This window comes from Euwallacea similis, chromosome 9 (genome assembly GCF_039881205.1).
Source record: "Euwallacea similis isolate ESF13 chromosome 9, ESF131.1, whole genome shotgun sequence".
NCBI lineage: Eukaryota > Metazoa > Arthropoda > Insecta > Coleoptera > Curculionidae > Euwallacea > Euwallacea similis.
Window position 1 is genome coordinate 1,183,169 of NC_089617.1, and position 13,726 is coordinate 1,196,894.

Sequence of the window (13,726 nt, forward strand, 5' to 3'; positions counted from 1 at the left end):
AAAGCGGATTCCGAAAAAATGTTTTTCGTGTCATCTGCAATGTGACTGGGATATGACGGTTTAAACGCATATAAGCGAGGCAAAATCCAAAAATTCCTTTGTGCTCGAATGGAACAGACCCTGAAAAGGGCATCAGATAAAGAAACCATACGTGACAAAAATTCGCGCTTTGTTGTATTCGTGGTATTTGCTCGTAAGTTTATGTAAATCATGTCACTTCAAAGATGCTCTGTACTTCTAGACATACTCATTCGAATTTTCCGGTAATGGGGTTCGCCTAAACTGCACAAGACAAGAGAAAAAAATTAACAAAAATAAGTCTTATAAATATTTATCAGATCTAATCCGGGTGCAGAGCCAGATTAGCATTCTTTGCTTCATCATGCAGCTAGACTCGTTTGCATGCATATTTTATTAAATATTCGAGCGTCAAATTCTCAGGTGTATCTCGACAGGGGGAACATTGTATTGTCACAGAAAAATCCAAAAATATAGTTGTCCCATTCCAAGGCAATTAACTAGGCTCTGGAATGACTCGATTTAAAAGTAAATTATTTAACAGGAACCGGACACGCAATAACATAATTTGGGTAACGATTGCCGTCCGTTAATGGATTAGAGGCAATGATATGCAGTTTTGCATGCGGCCTCCGGTAATACCTCCGAGTATATTTATCATTCCGAATTTTAAGCCTAATCCGAGCCTAGATTATTTCGTCGACGGTCTTTTGTAAATTAGATTAATGCGAATTTGTACTCGGCTTGTGGTTAATGGTTCGTTGAAAGACCAAATTACTTTATTTGAAAGAGCCATTCTAGGAAACATTCACAAGAGTCGATGAGCCGAGGAGTGTCCACATGGTTTACTATGATGACGCATAATTCTTGTTTTCGTGTTATAAAAATGCACTTTTCCTGTAAGAAAAATGCTACAATTACGTGAACAAGACAGAAGCCGAGAGGAAAAAATTCTCCCTGCGTGTAAAATTATTGAAATTTGCAATAATACCCTTGGAAATTTGGTCTAAATTCTTGAACATTATCGGACATTAATAGGATAGAGATGTTCAAGTGAACAATGCAGCCTAAATTTAGAAAAAGATCATTCCCGATATTCACAAATTTGCTAAAATATCCCTCCCAATTAAGGCTAAATTTCTAAAAATCATCTAACACGCTGAAGCTACACTGTTAAAAATTCAAAGGTATAAAATTCTTGAAAATTCCCAAACATGCCCTCTAGTTCGCTCTAAATTCGCGAAAATCTCTCTCTCACAATTTCATTTTTTAATTTCAAATTCAATCAGAGAAAAGCACGCCTTCTCTGGTAGTTAAAGGGAGAGTTCTCCATTTTGAGTCAAAAGGGTTTTTGAAGTTCTTTGAACTGGCTGGGTGAATGATGAAATTTGGAGTGATGTTTGTTAAAATATCTCCTGCGAACTTTTGAGATGTCGTCACGTGAGTTAACAAACGATCAAAGAGTCATTAAGAGTCCTTCGTAGCTAGGAGACGGATAAAAATGCATCAATATCGAACAGAGTGTACTTCTGAGAAATTGGTTCTCCGGGAAGTTAATCATCAAACCAATAGAGACGAGCAAGACAACTTCGTTAAGCGATTTCCAACTCCCCATCCCCATCTTGACCATAACACCGTTATAATCGTCCCGTTAATTCCTTTAATGCGAAGCCGTTTCCGGCTCTCGGAACTAATTTAAACTACCCCCCAAAACTATCCGGTAACCCGTATTTATTCGGCAAATTAAAACGTTTCCAGTCAATTCGGTTTAATAAACAGGGAATCGTACGACTTCATTAAGGCCGCCCCGATCGCTTTGCGAAAACAATTGACATCCATTCTGGTTACTGTTTTAATTAATGAAATTTACGCCCTTCGATGGTTTCTTTTTATGATCAGCTGCATAATGTCGGCTTTGTGCTTCCTCGCCCGACGTGTTGCGATTTTAGCCCGAGGCTGCATGGTAATAGATTGAAATTGAATAGCTTCACATCGAGACAATTCGACATTTTTTCCGCTCGATTCTTAAGTCTGATAACGTTTTAAAATTGTATGATCACCAGGAAGTCCAAACCGAACCGGGAAATCGCTTAAATGTTCTAGGAACATCGAGAACATTTTTCTTCTCGTAAATTTTCCAAACCGCATTCTCTGAATGGGTCCCAATTTTACGAACTTGAATAAGCTCCTTAAAGGGCCACTGTGATTCAGTTATTTTTAAACGGCACTGATTTTCAACTAGCTTTTTCCAACTCTGATTATGGCAAATCTCAAAGGATAACGCAACAAATAACTGTCTAAACCTTAGCGAAAAACATGGCCGGGATTAAAAAAAAAATTGTATGAATGATTGGGCTTTGCGTGACTGCCAGGTTTCAGCTAGAAGGACCGCGGAATATTAACATCGCAAATAAACTCACTTTCACATGAAATACACCACCCAGTAATAATGCTAATTAAGTCTTGTAATTTTGACAAAATAATGCTTCATAATGGAGCATCAAATGATCAGTTTCAGCAAAAAAAAGAATGCCAATGGTTTTTTTGTCATCGAAATTCTAGATTTTTTATTCAATTGTTAATAAATAAAATAATATTTACATGGAAATATCAGTTTATTTTGTTGCTGAACTGTGAACAAGACATCTTAAAATGCCCCCAGTGAGACAGCGTCGAAATTTTTTCCACGTTGCGGATTTTGATAGAGGGCGAATTATCGGCATGAAAGAGGGACTTTCTTTTCGTGAAATTGCCCGAAGAATAAATCGGAACCACTCTACTGCGAGAATATGGTCTTCGTGGTCTGAAGAAGGGATTCGGCGACATCGTCCAGCTGGACGTCACTCATTATTCATTTTTTAATTAATAAATGTTCTTTCTTTTTTACTGAAACTCTGATTATTTGTTACTCAATTACGAAGCATTATTTTGCCAAAATTACAAGACTTAATTATTATTATTACTGGGTGGTGCGCTTCATGTGAAAGTGAGTGTATTTAGTATAGTTCCTGACAAGTTACATGATGAAATCAGTGGTTGCAATGCATGAAAAAGAGGACAATTCACTGTTCTAACAACGAGAACTTCCATAGAGAACTCAGGAGTGACTAATGCTGAAACGGTTGTTGGATTTTACCTCGAAAACCCAGAGAATCTTAGGACGTTTGGTGTAGTCGCAGAATCTAGAGAAGCTACAAATGACAAATGGAGAAGCTACCATTAATAGAGGCTATAAAGTGTTATGAGGATTTGATGTAGTCTGAAAGAGATATTCGTGAACTAGATCTGACTTGAAGAGTCGCAAAGCTTTAGCTCTGTGCTTTCGAAATGAGCATGCGCACAAGCTCCAAATTTCAATGTTCACACTTTAAACTCTATCAGCATTTACCCACAATTGACTTTTAATAAATTTCAATCGTGGTGGTAATTCGAGCTCGGACTATCCCCATGTTCACCCCGAAAGGCTTCGGCCTTTAGCGGCTCTGCGGGTAATCGAAATACCGTGTAATACCCTGTATAAAGATAAATGGCGTGGCAGTTTACGAAACCGCGGGGAGCGGCGCCCGAGGTATTTATTTATATACGACACCGACTATGACTTTGCTCTAAATCGAAAAAGGTTTCGTTAAGTCATCGCGTTTATTTCGGCCAATGCCTGATATATTGTATCGTAATTTACTCATCTATTCCCCTCTATTATCGATCTTTTACGGCTATTGATTAATTAACTCTTTCTTAGTGAAAGTTGAGCAGACACATTTCTACAGCAGCAGGAGGCCCAGGAATAGAGACATGCATTTTAGGGAAAGCGGGAGACTTTTAGGGTGAAATAAAAGCTTTCACAGCTGGATATTCCGGACCTGATTGAATTTTGGCAGCAGCTATTGGATTATTGACTTTATTGTACTGGGCGTTGGAATTGCGAAAATCATGTAGATGGATTCTTTGAGAGAAAATATACTTAACTAAAAGGAAATCCAAGCATTCGCCCATCGACTCTAATTAATTGCTCAAGACTGAAACTTTGACGTCGCCGATTATTTATTAAACATATGTAAACTTTGCATAGCACTGAAGCATAGAGGAACAAAGAGAAAGCAGAACCCATAAATCAAAAACCCACCACACCTTCGACTCGATTCCATTATTTCAATACACTTTGTTGGCCATGCAAACAAAGGATCGTTATTTATAGCGCAAACCCTACAATTATCGCATTCGATTGCCCTAATAAAATGCCATTCTAGAGCAAATAATCAAAATTACTGCCGTATTTTTCGCCATGTTAAAACGTTTTGTACCTATTTAATATTTTTTACTTACACGATCGTGGAAACAAACTATTTAATGTGTGTCAATCGTTGTTGAAGCACTTCAGTTAGGTTTAAGAGTGTTTACGTCAAGTATTTAAAAAATTCCGAAAAACAGTGAAAATTTCGTAAAAATTCTGAAAATACAGGATAATGGAAATCTCAGATGGTTTACGTTACAGCTGATTGTCTATGGGAGGTACTCGAAGCTATGCCCATGAAGAAAATGATACAAGGCAAATCGCAACGAGTTGTCAGGGAGTACGCTACCCACGGTCTTCGGAGTAACATATTAAAATAGGAGGTAAAGATATCAGGAATTGACTTCTGGAAAGCACTATATCTTAAGCCTGCATATGAAACTGTTATGAGGAAAGGGAGATTTAATTTTGAATCTTCATGTTCAGACTGTTAAAGACTTCTTATGGTTGAAATCATACACGAATTTCTCTCATAACTAATAGCCCATGGAAAGACATGCTTTCAAGGACCACCCCCCTCAAAACTTATTTCAGTGATCGCCTTATAAAAATCTGACATGAAGCCGGATTTTCAATCAACCAAACTCCCTTGTCAATCGCAAAACAAAGGCAAAAACTCGAGGCGAGCTCCTTATAGCGACATCAGCCTGAGACAGGCAAAAGACATCAATTAGCTCCCGTATAATTACTTTTATATTTCAATATTTGAAGCTCGCAAAAAACGCCTTAAGTCACCATCTTGCTCCGGATTTCCGATCTTGCTTTCCGCTAAACGGACCCCCTTGGACTCCTGAAATGGAGAGCCGGCTTAAATTAATTAACTGTCAGTCCTGCGATGAAATATTCGACATCGATGATTGCGGTTTTGAGGGAGGAAACTACTTTAGGGTATTAAATGCGTTCCTTATTGCGCTATTCGCAAATGGAGCCATAACTTGAAACTGTATGACACACATCTTGTAATTTTCCTTAAACTACTTTGGGTTTGGAATCAAGACATAACATGAGAATATATGACTCATATATTTTATTTTCTCTTAAATCTTAGGTTATTAGGTAATTATTATCCCCTTCAAAAATCTAGGCATAACTTGATAATATACAACATATATCTTTTAATTTTCCTTACACTCCTTTGGAGTATCAAATACGCAAAAATACGCGTATTATTATTCCTCTCTAAAATATCTTAATCACTTAATAATCTCATTAAATTCTTAAATTTTTCTCAAAAATGTGATTCATTAAATTTAAAACATCGCCCGCAGGGTGAGTGAAGGCTGAAGGGCCTGTAAAGGGCAAAACCGATTACAGCAAGTCTAATGGTTTGGGAATGGCTCGCATTTGCATGATTGTCATCGCGCCCGGACCCCGGAATTAATAAGGGCCGAGGAAGTAGTGTGCACGGCTCGTTGGGACTCAAAAGAGGGGGGGGGGGGGCAAAAGGGCGGATAATTATATTTATAATGGGATGATACGTTATGTATAGTCATCTTGGAGTTAGGGAACTCCACTCAACATAGTAATAATTCTGCTGCGAGCCAAATTAGGACCAATCTAATGAATTGGCGCATCATCGGCTTATAAAGCGGTAAAACGTGACGCTTGAATGGTTCCGTAGCGATCTAGCTACAAGCGCTGCAATCAAGGAGGTTAGAGCAGTTAGATACCCCTATCGTGGCGCCGTGTTTAACCCCATCCCGAAAGCAAACAACACACTTCATTAGTCCGGAGATGATCTCCAGGTTATACTGTTTATGGGCAAATAGACTCGGGTGGTGTCACGTCCGTTGCTAGGGCCGTGATTGCCGTCTGGAGCGGACTCAGCGACGCCAGCGACAGAGGCGCGACGCCATATTTCCCTGGAATTTGTGTCACACCATCGAGCTGTATTCGCAAAAATTAATTTGAGCGCCGGGGGCCTGGCAGTTACACTAATGGTAGCCACCCACCAGTGGGCTGAGTGATGAATCCCTTAACCTTGACGATTGTAAAGGAGCAACTGTCGCATTAGCACAAAACGCACATTTAACCGAATGATAAATGGCAAAAATACTGATCTGCCACGAATATGACACTGCAATAATCGAATAAGATCGTATACGGCGTACAATGAAGCTGGCAAGATTGCGCAAGATATTTCCGACGATCCCAAGGGATTCAACCCTTAGATTGCGGCCCAACGTGCGGCAAACAATGACCTCTCCGTAGAGGGTCCGAATCGCCGATAAAATTTACTTAGCTCCGGTGCTAATTTCCAGCCGGGATATAGATTGAGTTTCGCGTGCATTTCAATGAGATTAAATGTAGCAAGGTGCACTTTCGTTTTATTATACAAGAGACCGAACGATTGGTTAATCAGTTTAGCTTTAATGGAGTTTTCGATGATCGAAGCGTTGCTACTCATAAATTCCAAGTTTCTTTTAAAGCGGGGAACATATAACGACGATAAAGATAGCTGGATTTAAACACCAAAGACCCCACGGCCAGATTGTTATCCAATTGTCTTTTTTAGAGTTTGTTTCGTTGGGGAAAGACAGGTACTCGTATAGAGGGTGTTCGTTTCTGGAGCTCACCCATGGGGATCTCGGCAACCATAAAAGATACGAGGTCGGTTGGGGCAAAGTTGCTCAATTAGAGATCCAGAATGATGACGATGACTTCCTTAAGTAATCGTAAAAAACTGAAATTTTAGAAAGACATTTTGATTTGTTCTCATCTTTTTTAGCGGAGCAATTCAAATTCATTTATGCCCGTATCGTCTTATGAGGGAAGCCCAGGTCCTTCTAACAAAAAAGAGTCAAAATTCGAATTAAGTGGATCTAGGATCGTAACCTTAAGATTCCATTAGCAGATACTATATACAGGGTGACTCACGGTCGATGGTAGGTCATTCTGCTGAATAATTCCCACAGTTATCTCTGGCGGTTTTCGAAACATCAATTAATGCTTCTATTTTTTTATTCAAAATGGGATCTTAATAAAACCCGTTACAACGTTACTTGAATTCGCAAAAAGCAGAAATTTTGGAGATTGTTTCTAAAAAAAATATTTGATAAAAAAATAATTTTTCACAATTAGGCACTAAACTTGCACAAAGTGTATTTTTTAAATAGAACACTCTGTGTATTACCAAATACGCTAAAAGACAATTAAATTTCTATTAAAACGAAGTATCATATGCTTATATCTAAACCGTCATATTTCACAAATAAATGAAGTGATGTGAAACTCTCTTGGGAGACTACAATTTTTCAAACTATTTGACAAATAACGGAATTGTGAATATCCATTTGAACGTTTATTCACACACAGAATAATACTATTAAATGTGGAACAAGATCACAGCATGCTAAATAACTTGAATTCTAACTAAAACTCACATAAACATTGAAATAATACACTTTAGATGCTGCAAATGACCGCAATTGGATTCCAAGCACCTCAAGTACTTGGAATCGAATGGCGCACATTCCAATGCGATTTGTAACCCTTTGGATCTCATTTGCATCAAGCTCACGAATGCAGTTAGTTACATGTTGGCGCAATTCTTTTTTACGGTTTAGGGGTGTGATATAAACTTGTTCTGTATGTTTTATCTTAGCTCATAAGTGAAAATCTAGTGAGATACGATCTGGAAATCAGCAGGTCAATCCCACGAGCACTAAACTGTTATGGATATGCCTGCCACAGAATCTATAGGTCTTGACTAATTGCAATTTTTATAAAAGTTAAAGAAAAACATTCGCTACAGGGTACTGTCTAGTGTTTTTCAGGACTTTAATGAAAATTCTTGTTAATTTAAGGTAGTTATGCATAGAATAATTTTAAATTAATCTTGTTAAGGTAGTTACACATAGAATAATTTAGAATTAAAAAAAAAAAAAAAACGTGTAATCTTCGAGCCTAGCATCCTCGTGATACGCCTATGAGAGTCACTAGTTCGAGAAGTAACTTCCGCCAAGAACGGGGTTTTTTTCACCCATTATCCTTGGATAGTAGACGAGCCAAGTGGTGGAATTTCCAGCGGCTTCTTTGTCGGAACTAGTACCAGGGTGCAATCACGTTTACCGAAAGACCCAAAAAAGGCCAAATCGTGCCTCCCGAGCGTTACGTTTTAACGCGGCCAGTGGTTATTGGACCAATAACTACCCCATAGTTTAGGTACGCCTATGGTTGTTTTCCAGTTGATGCGGTATTTAAGAATTTGCAATATGCGAAAAAGCTCTCTTGCAATCTTGCACCCCCGCGTCTTAGGACCTTGCTTCTGGTTCTTAACTACCGGCTCAAGTGTCCTCTCATTCGTTACGTGCCTCCCATAAATGAACCGGTGAAGTGGTTCCCGGAGGGCCGAGCGGAAATCCCGGAAGAAGTATCTAATCCCGACTGGTTAATTTCACGACGAATCCTTCGAAAGTTCATAATCGACACGCTGTAAAACAGTGAGTTCGGGAGTGTTAGTGCTATATCCGGCAACAAAGAGACACACAGGTTAGTTGTAGATTATCTAGCATAAGAACGGCATTGTACAATTAGTCTTAGGTTGTAGAGTGGCTTAGAGAAATATTTTTCTTCCTTGTAATTCGGTTAATTTCCAAAGTTTCCTAGGTTAAGCTGTAAAAGTACCGTAAGGGATCTTTTAGAAAAACTTAGGTGGTACCCCTTGGCAAATACATTATACGCGATAATTTTTTTTCTGTCATTAATAAATTCGTACACAGTAAAGAATGGCCTACGATAATTCAAGAAGCAGAGAACAAGCTTTCTTCGATTCGTTAAGAGGCGAAGGGGATGACTCCCCAAGTACCATTGAGGAGAGGGTAAGTTTGGCCGACAAGGCAGGAACAAGATTGGCCCGGATGACACCGGTGCCCCGCCCACGACGGTCAAATAGCCACGAATTCTGCAATAAAACCTTAAATCAACGCTCATCAAATATTTTAAAGAGCTCCCTTATAATCTCCTGGCTACAATGAATCGGTGTTTCGTCTAGTTGGAACCAGTACGTGCGGTATTCTTCAGCAGTTAGATTTTTTTTAAAATAGGTTATTACCAATTAGCCAATTGACTTAAAAAATACCTCAAATTAGTCGTCTCGATGTACCGTACCGATGATCGAGGATTGCGAGGTGTTTGGTGAAATTTAGTAGTTCGTCGTAAATGCGGGAAATTTTTTAATATAAGATGATAAATATCCTTCAGAAGATAAAAAAATGTTTAAATTTTATTTTTCTCTAAACACAATTTCTGCGCCACATGTGGATTATGATCAGCTCAGAAGTGTTCATTTTCTCTTTTGAAAAGGCAGATAAGCAAAAAGCATTATCTGGAAAATTATATTTTAAAACGTGAATCTTCCTTTTTGCGTTCCAAAATAGCTTCACGAAAGCAGATACTGCGTTCGTAATCTTTTAGAAATTGGTCATCTGAGAACTTAAATACAAGTTACGCTTGGCCAGGATTCTCCGAATCGAAACATATGCTGACCTCAATCATCTGCAATACTACGAATAAAGGCTTGGGCATAATCGTAGAAGTAAAGTTAAAACTTACCATGTTTTCTTCATCAGAAGTTACAGGTTTTGGTAAACTAGGTTTAGCCTTTACTTTTAAGCGATAATTAGTGAAATTGTATCGTATCCGTCTAAACTTCTTACCGTTCATTCGCTATAAATTACAGTACATTTCGTTGACTTTTCTGCACGTCTAACCACCCGCCGACCGTGAATCACTCTGTATAAATTGATATGTTGCTGGCAGTGGTAAGATACTCCGAATTTGCGACCGCCTTAATCAGCGTGCCATGTGTGTTGGGCTCGAAAATATTTCACTTTTCGAAAGCATTCGGTAGACTCAGCGATGTTCTTAGCCCAAGAGACTTTGATTCCCCTATTTGAGAATGGGGGTGTTAGTTCGGGCGTATTTCAGTTTTAAAATCTGTTACTGCGTTACCGAAGTGCAGTAAACGGTGAACGAGTTTTTTGATTCTGAGCAACACTTTGCAGTCAATCCATTTTCTACTTTTATTTGCTACTTCAGCTGTATAGAACGTGCAGTATCTTGGGAAATTATGTCGGCGAATATAAGGAATAATACAAGACTTAAATCTTGAAGAACAAACAACACAATTATCAACTGTGCCTTTACAGAGACCCCCACACGCCCACGATGGGCGCCATCAAAAGGCGCCAATACCGGATTTATACCTCCGAAATAAACACACAATAAAACAGTAATTATTGCTATCGCCTCAATTTTCTACAACGCAGAAATTGGTCTCATCCTTTAATTTGAACTCCCGGCCGGGAACGACGGGATAACATTGAACAATGGCGTCCCTAATTAAATTAATTGCGGCCGGGACATCCGCCGCCATTTGGAGGTCCGTTTGTTCAAAATTCACAAACATGTGATTGATTGGGTATTCATCAGCGAAAGTCGGGTAATGAGGAACAACTCGGATCATGGCGAGACACAAATAACGGGTTTGCGAATGCCAATTAAGTGTCTTTTTGGAGAACAGTGTTGGTGTTTCGGGTTAACGATTGTAATGCGGTTTGTGACAAATCAAAGTTTCGCACGTGATTCGATGGACACGTATCCGGCAAAGAATAGCTGTGTTTTGTGCATACATGTGGAAATGAATAGGGCCATGCTAGGGCATTTGAGCCTAATGAGTGCAATTGCGAATCTATCATCGCACGGGTAATAAAACCCATTGGATGGAGAGTATGGATGTAATGCACTATTTCGGATTACAAAGGTGCACGATAAAATCTCTTCTGCTGAAATTACTTCTCTGTAGGTTCTCGGGACATTTGATCACCAGGAATTACTTGAATCTTCTAGGACACGAGAGGTGACCGAAAAAGGGTTCCTACCTATAATAATGATAAAGTACCCGAAGATATTACTTCATAGCGCGAAGTCCTCTCGCAAGTCGCGCTAGCTCAGCCTTGCCAGCCGTTTCAGTTCCTCGGAAAGCCCAAAATGACCAAAAGCGAGTTTCTCAAAAATCGCCCTACCTCACCCATACTCGTATCCTTCCTTAGATACACAACAATTATTAATTACCAATCACCACATTGCCTTCGAACGAGGCGGGAGTAGTTTGCAATTAGCGACACAAAGGGCGAACTGTACCGACATGTTCCATTGGCTTCTGTGCATAATCCTCTCAAAACATTAACCACTTCGCTTAAGCGTCTTAATAAGAAATTAACACAACTCGTTATAGACCTTTGTTTGTAAGCAACTACTCAAAGTTCGATAATCCATCGCCGCGAAATTGCATTTCTCAGATCGGGCCAGAGGAACGGCGATATTGAACTTTGATCTAGATTTTCAATGAAAGCAACTTGAGTTCGGTAAAACACGCAGATCTTTATAACAAAAACTAATTTCTTGACCTCTGTTGAAGTAAAATGTAGGAATTCAATCAGGGTGTTGTGTGTTCAAACCTAGGGATTTCTCCTTCAAGGATGTAACTAAGTTAAAAAAAAATTATTAAAACATTTGGCATTCAGAAACGCTATGACTGTGAGTTTAGTAACGGCTCCTGGAACTACCACAGAGCACTGCATATGAAACCGCTAACGACACACAGATGGTGCTTCAATAAACGTGATTTCTCTGGCGACACACAGATAGAGCGCCGATACAGGGGTGCACAATATCTAACTGTCACGAGCAACTAAAGAATTAATAAAGGCAATAACTTTGGAGACTCACACTGCATTAAGATAGCACTATTGCTTCAAATCCTAATTCTCCCCCTAGAAGGGGGAAAGATTTGATAATGTAGAGATATACAGTCATCGCCCAAATAACGAACACACCAATCTAATTCCTCAATTTCCTACTTATCCACTCAATTATTCTTAACACCCCACCATAACAATCCCATTACAGCTTTGCACAACATTGAAAAAAGGATTTTAAGCGAAGATTATAGTCAAACAATTAAATACAACTCGTAAAATTAAAATAATAATTACTCTTTCAGCGCGTACGGTTAAATGGGGCTTTCATAACGACTATGAGTTACACTCGAGAAGGAAAATGGCCGGAATAAAAGCGGGAATTTAAAACCTGAGTGCCTCTATAATATTTGGGGAAACTCTGTGTTATCTGAAGGGAGATAATTCCGACAGGAACTTCAGATCTGGAATGTTCGAATGGTTTTGAACGATTAATTCGAATTTAATGAAACATTATGGAATGAATGGGTCCTTCTAGAGACGTTGGTTTATTAACTAGTTGATTTTAAATTTTCGCGAAATGTGGAGAAACTCTGTTCTTAATTCTTGTGGTTGATCATAAATATAATTAAAAAATCGAGAAATATATTTAAATCTCTGTCTAAGTAATTCACGCCGTGGTAACCGAGCAATAGAGTTATTAAACGCAGCCTAAACACCTCGACTAGAAGGTTATTTCCTTAATATATCTTAATATAAATAATAAATTCGAATATTCTAGAAAACGCGATGATGTTTTCGACTAGTTCAACATTCGGGAATAATCCAAGTGTCACGAAGTCATTAACTTAGACCATCTAAACCAGGATGGTCTCGTAAAGTCCAATGCCGGTCGTTTCATAATCAAGTGTTCTAGATAATAAATTCTGAAATACGTTAGAAAATTTCATAAAGATGTCTTCGATTTTTGGAGATTCGGTAACGTTCTGTAGTCCGCTAGGTTATAAAGTTGGGAATTACCCTGGAAAACGAGTTAGTATTTGTGAAAACTCGGGAAATATCCGGAAGTCGCGCTGTTGTTTCAGGAATGTTCTCAAATTTTAACTGAACATTAGAGTGAAAAATGGTCTATGATAGACAATTGATGTGAAGTATGAGTTATCTATGATAGCAATGAACCCACAACCCAAACATGATAAATTCTATAAACAATGCTTTCACCGATTGTAGGTCAGTTGGAATGGAACAGTGTACGTCGCTCCCATGAACACTGCCATACACAACTCAACCGCCACTAACACACTCTGTAGAAACAGAGCATTAGAGATGTTCTAATATTTTTTCTCAGAGTTATCGTTCTGACAACTATCCTGAGTAGATTGCAATAAAAAATATCAGTCAGTTTCTCCTCGATGGAACCTATTTCTCCTTGGAAGGTCTTACCTTTGTATTCTTCAAGCTGATCTAATATTTTTTGTCAAATTACATGGTTTTTCCTACCTTGTCTTAATAGAATCTCATAACTAAAAAAGAAACACAAAAGCTTCATAAACAGCTTCCTCAAATTTCCGCTGGAACCTTCTCGGTTCAAATAACAGGCTAATAAGAGCAAATGCAAACGAAAGTGAATAAAAGTGTGACACCTCTCAAGAAATAAAACCCCCAGCAATACGTCTTCAAACCGAATTAATCCGCTTAAAGTTCGGGATGAGCGTTG

General features: G+C 38.7%; 1 protein-coding gene across 2 annotated transcripts in view; it reads right to left on the minus strand.

The window, feature by feature from the left end:
• Positions 1-13,726, minus strand: part of LOC136410861 (membralin) — a 41,349-nt gene that overhangs the window by 10,229 nt on the left and 17,394 nt on the right. The gene's annotated exons all lie outside the window — the stretch shown is intronic.